The 12,565-nt window shown below is 35.6% G+C and overlaps 1 protein-coding gene across 3 annotated transcripts in view; it reads left to right on the top strand.

Moving 5' to 3' along the window:
• CAMKMT (calmodulin-lysine N-methyltransferase) overlaps positions 1–12,565 on the top strand; it is a 403,629-nt gene that overhangs the window by 262,191 nt on the left and 128,873 nt on the right. The gene's annotated exons all lie outside the window — the stretch shown is intronic.

Genomic DNA, 12,565 nt, shown 5'->3' with positions numbered 1-12,565 from the left:
TCCTCACCTCAACCTCATTATAACTACACATTTGAGTAAACTAAGATACCCTCTGAAATGAGTCACCTCATCCCAGGGTTCAACTGACATGAAGAACTACCTTATTATAGTCAGAAAACCTTAATTAGATTAGGTTGGCCTTTCTGGACTTCATGTGTTGCCACATACAGGAGTTAAAAACCTTGATCAATGCATATCACACAAATCAGGGGAAAACAAATGAAAGCAGAAATGAACTCATGTTTCTATATGCAGCTGCTTTGATGAAGACATTTCAAATAGAAACTGGAAAACCAGAAGCAGAAAACTAAGGAGATAATAGCCAATGAAGGGGAGAAGTGATTAATTCAGATCAGGAAAAAGCTGCAGAGTTCAAAGAGACCATGATGAAATTATTAGGGGCTGTTGGAGATGTAATCCATATCTCACTGTCACATATGTCCTATGTGATAGTACTGTGAATGTCATGGGAGAAAATTAATGCTTTGCAATATAACATGTTTCAACTTTAAGAAAAGTATCCACACAAGAGACTGATTTGCTATATATACATTCAGAGATGGACATATTCGTCTCTCCAGCGAAATTCATCTGCTACACGGTAAGAGCCGCTGACAATCAGGAAGCTCAGAGTCACAACCTAACAGAACCTTTTATTAATATTGACCCATAATTGTGGCTCTGTAAAAATTTCTATGTTATTCTCTTTATATAGCATCCTTTGTAATGTGATAATGCATTTATTGTTGTTGGGATGCAAACAAAAGGCATCCTCAGCTATATATTCCTTACATAAGAGAAAAGGTCCAAGCTGTGCTGCTCTCTGTTCTTAGGTTAAACAAAATTTTTAAATAAAGAGAATTCTACACTTTTTTTTTTTTGGTCTTTTTTTGCCTTTATTTAGGGCCGCTCCCGCTGCATATGGAGATTCCTAGGCTAGGGGTCTAATCGGAGCCGTAGCCACCGGCCTATGCTAGAGCCACAGCAATACAGGTTCCGAGCCGCATCTGCGACCTACACCTCACGGCAACGCCAGATCCTTAACCCACTGAGCAAGGCCAGGGAATGAACCCGCAACCTCATGGTTCCTAGTCGGATTCGTTAACCACTGAGCCACGACGGAAACTCCCACTTTTCTTTTTCTTAAAAAAAGAACAAGTCTTGATTAAATTTTAAGTTCTATTGGAATGTTTTATAAACTTATTTTTATTGAAATTCTAAAAGAGTTTTAATCATCGAGATGGGAGGCTTGAGATGTAAATATTCACATTTCTTTACTTTTCCCCAATAGTTTATATTGCTCCCTGGATTCACTGGACTAATATCTCTTAATTTCGAAGTTACCTGGGGTTCTACCTTGTCACAGCCTGGCCTAATGTACATGACTATGTGAGGAAAACCTCTTAAGTAAAAGAGAGTGTTGTGACTGTAAAGAATACAATTCATTTTCCCAGCATAAGGATTCATGATGTTTCTGTAGGAAGGGAGATGACACAGGACAAGGGATTACTTTGTTTTGATTGAGGATTGAATAAATGTTACAATACCAGTGCTTTGTATGTACACAGGCAGCAAATAAATAAATGTGTGATCCTGAAATGCAAAAATAGGATAAAGGTGGCTTATATAAGAAGCAAGTATAGCAGAAGCATACAAATATCAAACTTTCTTTTATTCAGACATGAAGAAAGTATGACATCTAAGCTGTTCTTTTTATCTCAATCCTATTTCTCCCATGTAATGCTTTATATACACTTTTAATAGTTAAACTGCTTTTAATGGATGAATTTTCATTTAAAAGTAAAAAAAGATGTTCTCTGCTTCAAGCAGCAGGTGTGTTTTTAATCTTTAATAGGTCACCTTCCCAGGCGCAAGCAGGCAAGCTGTTATTGATCAAAGAGGTTTTGTTGGGTAGCTCTCAGATTATTGAGTGACAAACTTTATTGAATTTGACTTAACAGAAGTCAGAAGACAGCTGAAGCATAAGAGCTTGCACTGCCATCAGAGTCATTTTACGACAGCCAGGGAGCAAAGCTCAGAGATGGATACTGAGCTCTTTGCTGGCCCTTGGAGATTAACTGAACAGCCTTCCTACCAATTCCCAAGCCTGTCAGCAGAACCAATTAGATTTTCAACCGGTAGACAAGAAGGGTGGCACTTGGGGACCTTTTTGCTTTAGGTCGAAGGCTTTTCAGACTGCGATGAGATGACATTGATGATGACACGTTGAGCATTGGTTGGTTTTAAGACAAGTTAAATTAGCAGTCTTGAAATGATTCCAACTGTCTCCTGACTTCTCACTGTTGCCATATTCAGTGGATCCTGTCAGGAGCAAGTTGATGACTTAATAGTCTTTCTTGAGTGGATTTGAGCACTTTGGCTGTGTGTTTATGTGTAGTTGTCATGCTTAAAATATTCATATGAAGGTTTGAAATATTTATTTGAAGGCGCCTTCTGCAGAGTTCAGCAGTAAGGCTCTCAGTGCTTCTACTTACTTTTTATTTTATTTTATTTTTTGCTTCTCTAAGCAGTTATTTTGTACAACTACCTTTTATTCTATATCATATATAATTGATGACAGTGCTTCATGTAGTTATTGATTACTTCATTTATGATAAAGTTAAATAGCCTTTTTGACATCCTGCTTCTCTCCCAGACTACCGTATATTCAGCTCTGCTTACTTCTCATAATAGTTTGGAAACTGTGGGGATGAGGAAGGACACCTTTGTTTTTACTCTATGACCTTTTATCCAAAAAACTCAGGCGGCTTTGAGTGGAAGAGATATAAACACAAGGATGGAAGCCTTGGATGTAATAATGCAGTTAATCTTCTCTCAAATGATGGAAACAGGAAATCTTTGAGAAGCTTCATTTTTGACCTTGGAAAAGTTATTCAGGATACTTGTTTGAAGTGTTGAAAACACCATTAGTCAAGTCTGCATTTGCACTTGGAGTTACTGAATTGTCTTAAACCACTCATTTAAAGTTGAGATTTCTGATTTAAAGTTTTTGATGTTTATCAGAGTTTTGTAGCATATAACTCATTTACAATAATCTACATTTTTTGTCATGCCTCTTACATCTTTATAAACAAGAATTATTTTAGCTGATTAGATTTGTATAGGTGTGTACATATGCATCTGCAAACACATACATGCATATTTGTAATTCATATTTTTAACAAAGGTCAACTTCTACAGTTATGTTCTGTTGTTACTAGTTGGTAATTGCTGACCTAAAGGAGTACAAAAGTATTTTACATGTATAAACTACTTCAGGCTACTAGAGAGAACTCTTTTACTGAATTGGACTTAAAATTTTCTAGCTCGCCCCTTGGTGGCCTGCAGTAGTTAAGTCTTTTCTGTAGGCTTTGATTTACAAATGGAGCATCTTTGGTATATGTACTTAACATTGGATTTGAAAATCTGCCCCAATGGTTTCATATGTGTACATTGCTCCAGATAGCAGTTATAATGTGTAGGAAATAAATCTTTCAATATCAGATCATATTTTCAAATGGATTCTCCTTGATATTTTTTAAGAGAACCATGTTTGGTCAGAACCCCATGTAATCATCATCCAGTGCCAACAAGCAATAATCCATAGCCAGGCTTGCCTACCAAAAACCCCATTCACTTTTTCTTGCATTATTTTGAATCAAATGCAATATAAACATAAAGTTTCATCTATAAATATTTCAGTAATCTAACTAAAAGACAAGATAGCCACAGTACCATTAACGTACTTATAAAGACTAAACAATGATTCCTTAATATCATCAAGAATAGTTAGATATTATTTGTTGTTGTTACTCAGAATTACCGATGGTTAAAATGTTGATCCATTTCTTTCCTTTTTTCTGAACACACACATTTTCTTCCCCAAAGCTCTTTTTATATCATCCTTTGATACTTATCTTTGCCTCCTTCTCATCCTGCCCAGCCAAGCTGAGCATTTCAATAGCACTCTCATTCTCATCAGCACCTTTAAAACTCTCATCCCTTGACCCTCTTTTTATGCTTACTCATCCCATCACCAACTGCATGTAAAGCTAAAGACTGGTTTTCTCTTCTCCTGGACTGCTAAATGCTGCTGAAGGAAAATGCATGACTGTTGATGGCACCATTACTTTTGTGATTTCCAGCCTCAAGTGACCCATTGTACCACCTGGTGGTCAGTTTACCTATTCCCAGCAGGAGCTATTTGAAATCCATTCTTCTTTCCTCAATTCCCCAAACTAGCCTCTAGCCAGTATCCTTAGGCATAATAGAGCCAGTTCTCTAAGGACAATAGTCATGAGTAATTTCAAATTTCCTTTCTTCCTCCTAATTTAAATGTATATCCTTATTAATCTTTAATTCCTACCCTCTGTCTCAAAAGAAGAAAAGTTCCTCCTAACAAGGTTAATGTATAGGAGCATGGATACTGACGCCAAATTGCCTGGTTTTGAATTCAGGCTCTACTCCTTCTTGACTGTGTGTTCTTCGGCAAGCTTTGCACCTCTTCTGTGCTTCAGTTTTGTCATCTGTAAAATGAAAATTTTAGTAGTTCTTGCCTCGAGGGTTGTAAAGAGAAAAAACTTAAGGGCTTAATATACATAATGTTCTATAAACAGAGGCTGGCACAGAAGAAATCACAATATATGTGGTAGTGGTTATTATTGTTATCTTTCCAAGACTCTGTTTTCCTGATTGTGATGAGAAGCATAAGGAACAGGAGGAAGCCTTTTTACATTGGTTGGTCTAGAAGGGCCACTCTGAGGATGTGACATTTGACCTGAGATCTAAAGGATGAGAATAGTCTAGTCAAGTGAAAAACTGGGAGAACACACATCCTAGGCAAAGGAAGCCAGTGCAAAGGCCCTGAAAGAAGGAAATTGTTTGGTCTTTTGAGAAATGAAAGGAAACCAGTTAAGATTAAAGTGTAGCAAAAAGGGAGAGATTGACTCAAATGAAGTTGAGGGGACCGTTGGGGCCAGCATAATATAGGGGGCTAGTAGGCTACCATAAAGGGTATATATTTTATTGTAAGTGCAGTGGGAGACCACCTAAGAGTTTAAGTAGAGGAACAGCATGATCTAATTTGTACTTTACAAAGATTACTATTTTTGTTTCTTGGAGAATAGATCATTAGAAGGGCAAAAATTGAATGGGGAAAGGCTGACAAAAGATTATTGCATTATTTTAATTGCGAGATGGTAGTGATTTGGATTGTGGTGGTAGCAGTATTACTGGCATGAAATAGATGAATTCCAGATATAATTTGGGAATTCAAATGGGGTCATGGTGTTGGATTGGTTATGGGGGGATGATGAAGGAAAGGTAAGAATCAAGTATGACTTCTAAGTCATTGGCTTGAACAATAGGATGGATGATGGGTTATTTATATAAATCATTCTTTAGCAAAGTCCACAAATCTCCAAGTAGGCAAAAGTAAAGACAAGGTACGATCTTTGATAAACCACACAGTTATTCATTTTCATTTCGAAATGGCCTTGGTATTCTTCCTAGTATAGTAGATGGCAAGGAAAAGTTCCACTTATTTGTGTGTAATGCTTTTTTTTTTTAACCTTTAAAAGTCAACTTTATAGAGGTACAGTTTACATACAATGAATGTACTCATTTAAAATGTAAATATGAGTTTTAACAAATGCATAGAATTGTGTAATCACTACTTCAATCAAGTTATATAATGTTTCCATTGCTCTAAAAAGTTTCTTCTTATCACTTTGTTGTCAGCCCCTTTCTCCATCCCCGGGACCTACAGATCTGTGTACTATCACTAAAAATTAGTTTATAACCTGTTCTAGAATTCTGTATAAATGGAATTATAGCATATGTATTCTTTGTAGATACTACTTCTCCCTCAAATCATTGTTTTTTGAAATTTAGCTATATTGTTGTGTATCAGTAATTCAGCATTTTTAAATGTTGGAGTAGTATTCCATTATATGAGTATATACCACAGTTTGTTCATTCATTCATTTACCTGTTGATAAGCAGTTGGATGGTTTCCTGTGTGAGGCTGTAATAAGTAAAGCTGTTAGGAACATGTAGGAACATTTGTGTCCTGGATCTTTTATGGACATAAGTTTCCATTATTCTTGGATAAATACCTAGGAGTGGAATAATGGTTGGGTCAATGTGATATTTAAGGTGGCTGTTTAACTCTTTAATAAAAAACCGAACTATTTTGCCAAGTGGTTGTACTATTTTACATTCCCACTGGCAATGTATGAGTTTCAGTTGCTTCACATTCTCACCAATACTTGGTATGGTCACTTATTTTAATCTTAGCCATTAGAGTGGCTTCGTAGTAGTATCGCATTATGATTTTAATTTACATTTCCCTGATGATTACTGATTTTGGTATCTTTTCATGTGTTTGCACATCTTTTGTGGTGTGTAAAGATTCTGTTTAAATTTGTTCTTTAGTTTCTAATTGTATGCTTTCTTTTTATCCAGTTGGTGAGTTTTTTATATAACCTGAAAACAAGGCATTTGTTTGATATATGAATGGCAAATATATCCAAATCTGGGGTTTGCCTTTTCATTTTCTTTATAGTGGTTTTTGAAGAGCAAAAGTTTTAAATTTTGATGAAGTCTGTTATATTTTTTTTGTTTGTTTGTTTTTTGGCTAGTGCCTTTTGTATCCTAACAAATTTTTCCTCACACCACCATCATGAAGCTTATTCTTCTATGTTTTCATCTGCAATTTAAAATGTTGGCTTTTCTATTTAGGAATGTTAGACATTTGGATTTTATTTTTAATACGGTGTGATATAAGGGTCAAGGTTCACTTTTTTTCCCATATTGACATCCAGTTGTTACAGCATTATTTGTTTAAAGGACTACCTTTTCCACACTGAATTACCTTTGCATCGTTGTTAGAAATCAATTTACCATGTGTTCAGATCACTTTCTGGACTCTCTTTTGTTCCACTGACCTATATGTTGTTTACCTGATGTCAATATCACATTGTCTTGATTACTATAGATTTATAATCAAGACAATTGATTTGGAGTTCCCGTCGTGGCACAGTGGTTAATGAATCCGACTAGGAAGCATGAGGTTGCGGGTTCGGTCCCTGCCCTTGCTCAGTGGGTTAACGATCCGGCATTGCCGTGAGCTGGGGTGTAGGTTGCAGACGACGCGGCTCGGATCCCGCGTTGCTGTGGCTCTGGCGTAGGCCGGTGGCTCCAGCTCCGATTCAACCCCTAACCTGGGAACCTCCATATGCCGAAAGAGCGGCCCAAAGAAATAGCAAAAAGACCAAAAAAAAAAAAAAAAAAGACGATTTATTTTATTCTTTTTTCTAAAATTGTTCTGGACATTCTGGGTTCTTTGAATTTCATATAAATGTTACAATCATCTGGGCAGTCTCTATCCCCAGAAAAGCTTGCTTCTATTTTAATTGGAATTGCATTGACTCCATAGATAAATTTGGAGAGAATTGACATATTAAAAGTCTTTATATGCATAATTGTAATATATCAACTCCATTTATTTAATTCTTCTTTAATTTCCATTAGCAATATTTTATAGTTTTCAGTAAGTAGGTCTTGATAGTTTTCAGTAAACTGGTCTTGGTTGTCCACTCAGGTATGAATATTTATTCCTATTATTTATGTTTTTTAAAAATTGGTTTTCTTAATGGTATTATAGTTTTATTTCATTTTCAGTTGTTTAATGCTAGCTGACAGAAATGCAATGATTTTGTATTGACCTTGAATGCTGTGACATTGCTATATTCACTTCTAATAGCTATTTTGAAGCTCTCATAGGATTTTTAAATTTACAAGATTATGTCTCCTACAAGTATTGACAGTTTTACTTCATCCTTTTTAGTTTGCATGCCTTGATTTTCTTTTCTTGCTTTATTATGCTGGCTAGGACCTCTAGTGCAACACTAAATAGAAGTGTTGAGAGTGGATGTCCTTGTCTTTTTTCTGATCTTAGGGAAAAGCATTTAGTCTTTCACCAATAATTAAGATATTAAGTATAGGGTATTTTGTAGATGCCCTTTATCACAATGAGGAAGTATTCTCTATTTCTGGTTTGTTGACAAATTTTGTCATGAATATGTGTTGAATTTTGTCATATCACCTTCCTGTATTTTTTGAGACAATTATATAGTTTTTCTTCTTTGTTTTGTTAATATGGTAAATTATCTTTGATTTTCTAATGTTAATCCAACTTTTCATTCCTGGAATAAACCCCATTTTTGTCACAAGATAGTATCTTTTTAAGATATTACTGAATTTGATTTGCAGTTATATTGCTAAGGATTTGTGTGTATGTCATCTATGTTCACACTAGTCTAAATGGTTTATATTTTTCATAAAGTTTTATTGTAGTTTCTTTGACTGGTTGTGGTGTCAGATATTGTTAGATTCATAAAACAAATTGACAAGTGTCCTTTTCTCTTCACTTTTCTGAAAGAATTTGGATAGGATTGGTAGTAATTCTTCCCTAAATGCTTGATAAAATTAACCAATTGAGATCATCTGGCCTAGAGTATTCTTTGTGGAAAAAAGTTTTTTTTTTGCAAATTCAATTAAATAGGTAGGGTGCTGGAGTTCCCTTGTGGCACAGTGGGTTAGGGATCTGGTGTCACTTCAGCAGCTCAGGTCACCACTGTGGTGCAGGTTTGATCCCTGGCCAGGGTAGTTCTATGTGCCAACGGTGTGGCAAAAAAAAAAAAAAAAAAAAAAAAAAATGGACAGGGTACTTCAAAAATTTTATTTCTTCTTGTGTTAGTTTTGACAGTTGTGTCTTACAAGGAATTTTTACATTTCTGTTTTTTCCCCACATTTTCTTATTAATAATCTTCACTTATTACCCTTTTAATGTCTGTAGGATCTATAGGCAATGTCTCCTATTTCATTCCCAACATTTGTATTTTATCTCTTTTTTTTTTTTCTTCTTGAGCCATCCACCTAGAGGTTTATCAATTGTATTGATCTTTTCAAAGAACTGGCTTTTGATTTCATTGATTTTCTCTATTGTTTATCTCTTTTCTATTTCATTGCTTTCATCTTTTATCTTATTATTTCCTTATTTCTAATTGCTTTGGTTTTAATGTGCTTTTCTTTTGCTAGCTTCCAAAAGTGAGAGCTTAGGTCACTAATGTTAAACTTTTTTTTTTCTAATGTAAGTATTCAGAGCTGCAAATTTCCTTCCTAAGCACTATGCACACAACACATTTTCATATATTTTAAGTATTCAGTTCAAAATATTTTTAACTTAATGAATTGTATTACCTTTATAGGTGTACAACAATCAGCACAAATTTTAAGGCATTTCCATCCCAAACCCTCAGTGCATCCCCCCAGCTCCCAACCTGCCTCATTTGGAAACCATAAGTTTTTCAAAGTCTGTGAGTCAGTACCTGTTCTTCAAAGAAGTTCATTGTGTCCTTTTTTTAGATTCCGCATGTAAGTGATAGCATTTGATGTTAATGTCTCATTGTCTGACTGACTCCACTTAGCACGATAATTTCTAGGTCCGTCCATGTTGCTACAAATGCCGTTCTTTCTTTCCTTTTAATGGCTAAGTAATATTCTATTGTGTACATATACAACATCTTCTTTATCCACTCCTCTGTCGATGGACATTTAGGTTGTTTCCATGTCTTGGCTATTGCAAATAGTGCTGCAGTGAACATGGAGTACATGTGTCTTTATGAGTCATGGTTTTCTCTGGATAGGTGCCCAGGAGTGTATGGAGATTCCTCAGAAAACTAAAAATAGATCTGAGCTTCTACGTAATATAATTTCCTTTCACTTGAAGACCTTCTTTAATCATTTTTTATTATGCAGGTTGGCTGGCAGTCACTTCTGTCATCTTTAGTTTGTCAGGAAAAGGCTTTTTTTTTCTTCATATTGAAGTTTCTTTTAACTGGACATAGAATTTTAGGTTAATGGCATTTTTTCTTTTAACATTTTTCTCTGGATAAAGACTTTTTGATAGCTTTTTTCCTTTAACATTTTAAAGATGTCATTTTGTTGTTCCCTGGTTTGTATTATTTCTGATGAGAAAGTGGTGATTCTTATCCTTGTTCTTCTGAATATATTATGTCTTTTTGGAGGGGAGGGCTGATTTATAGATTTTCTCTTTATTACTGTTTTTCAGTAATTTGATGATGATGTGCCTTAATGTGACTTTTTTTGTAATTATCTTACTTAGGGCTTGCTGACCTCATATACCTTCGGGTTTATAATTTTCATCTAATTTTGGACTTATTATTTCTTAGAACATATTTCTCTCCCTAGTCCTTTTGGAGGCTTCAATTTTGTGTATGTTAGACTACTTGAGATTGTCCTACACATCACTGAAGCTCTGTTCAGTATTTTTCATCTCTTTTCTCTCTTTCCTTCAATTTGGTGAGTTTCTATTCCTATTACCAATCTTTCCAGCCAGTGACTTATCCTATATTAAGCCTCATTTGGTGGATTTTAAAAATCTTAGATGCAGTATATTTTTAGCTTTAAAAGTTCATTTGGGACCTGACCCCCTTGCTGTACAGTGGGAAAAAAAAAAAAAGTTCATTTGGTTCTTTTTTTTATAGTTTCCATTTTTCTCATTATTTTATGTTTTCCTTTAATCCTTGAATATGTTTGTAGTATCAATTTATGACTCCATGCTCTGCTAAATCCATTATCTTATTTCTGGGTCTGTTTCTATTGATCAGATTTTCTTCTGTTTTTGATCCCTTTTTTTTCTTCTTTACAAGTCTAGTAAGTTTTTGAGGATGTAAGATGTTATGGATATTACACTGTTGAAAGTCTGAATTTTGTTTTCTTTTAGTAGAATCAGTCAAGTTGCTTGTCGATTCTTTCAAGGCTTGTTTTTGTTTTTAAACTTTGTTGGGGCATGTCTAGAGTAGCCTTTACTTTCTAGCTAGTTAAGCCCAACTACTAAGGTCTTACATTTCAGGATTTTCACTGAATGCTTCCATTACTTAATGATCTTCTCTACTATGCCTAGGTGAACTGGAACATCTCCCAGCATGGCATACTTTGCCCAGCCTCATCGAATCACTATGGAATTGCAGCTTAATGCTCAGGCAAAGATTCAAGGAGAGCTTTATACAAATTTCTGAACCTCTGCTTATGCATAGCTTCATCCTCTTTGGTATTCTGTCCTGCAAATTCCAGCCGCCTCAGACTCCCCTAATTCCATCCTTCCTCCTAAACTCAGCAAGTCATCTATGCTCTGCTTGGAGTGATCTTAAGACTCACTGGATTTTTTTCCCTTCTGGAGATCATAATCCTGTGCTACCTGTTGCCCAGTAGCTGAAAGCAGTGGTTTTATCTATTTAATCTAGGGTTTTTTTGTGTTTTTTTTGTTTGTTTGTTTGCTTTTTAGAGCTGCATTTAGAACATATGGCAGTTCCTAGGCTAGGGGTTGAATCAGAGCTACAGCCGCTGGCCTACACCACAGCCACAGCAACGCAGGATCTGAGCCGCATCTGCCACCTACACCACAGCTCATGGCAACGCCAGATCCTTAACCCACTGAACAAGGCCAGGGATCGAACCCACATCCTCATGGGTACTAGTTGGGTTTTTTATAGTTGGAAGTCAAGTCTGGTACCTATTTTCAATCATCATCAGAAACAGAAGTATTTTAGTGCCTTTTAAAGATGAGTAATTATTTAGAAATTCACTTATATATCATCCCACAGTGTTTACTAAGAACCTGCAAAGTACTAAGTACATGCCAGGATTTGAGGATTGAAATGAACATTAGAGAAGTAAACATGTATTTGTTTGTTGACAATAATAATTGTTGAGGCCAGTGTGCCTACCTCTTGCTCCATTTTACCCAACCTATCTCAAACAACTGAGGTAACATCACATCTCTCTAGAAACAGAAGCTGAGGACGTGCTCTGTTGAGTCCAGCTGGCAGTAGATAAGAGTAGTACTCCACAAGTTGACAGGTATTTTCAGCGGGCAAGGGGGGAAATCGAGTATTTGACAAGTACCTGACACACTGTGGCTGAGCTGGCCTAAGGCCGATGGGTGTTTGCTAAAACCAAAATGGGCCCTGGCCAGGGACACCTGTAGAACGGTTAATGGCAGTCATTTAGCTGTCAATCATTTTTCGGTTCAAATTATTTTAAAATACTTTGTTAGTTCAGAATGTGTTTGCTTAAGTCATTTGAGTAGTAATACTTTTCTCCAGGAGGCAATTAGGTATTCTTCATTTTACAGCTCTTGCATAATAGCTAGGAAAACTGCAATTGCACAAGCAAAGTGCAGATAAACACCAGATTATCATATTAAAGCATTAATCTGTCAGAAGAATTTTTTTTCACTGAATGCTTTTTGGTTTTTTATTATCTATATTTTTTAAAAATCAGGATTTTCCCAATGTTAGTTTTGTTTTAAATCATTCAGATCTCCATTTTCATTAGGAAACTAGTCTTTTCTCTACCCCCTCCACACATATTAACTTCAGCCTAAAATAGCAGATTTCCCTTTTAAATATTTAAAATATATGTAAGCTGTTTAATTCCTTTTCTGAGCTATTCGGTCGTCTCTTTACTTTAAGATGTT

This window comes from Sus scrofa, chromosome 3 (assembly GCF_000003025.6).
Source record: "Sus scrofa isolate TJ Tabasco breed Duroc chromosome 3, Sscrofa11.1, whole genome shotgun sequence".
Classification (NCBI taxonomy): domain Eukaryota; kingdom Metazoa; phylum Chordata; class Mammalia; order Artiodactyla; family Suidae; genus Sus; species Sus scrofa.
This window is presented reverse-complemented; position numbering and strand designations above follow the sequence as displayed.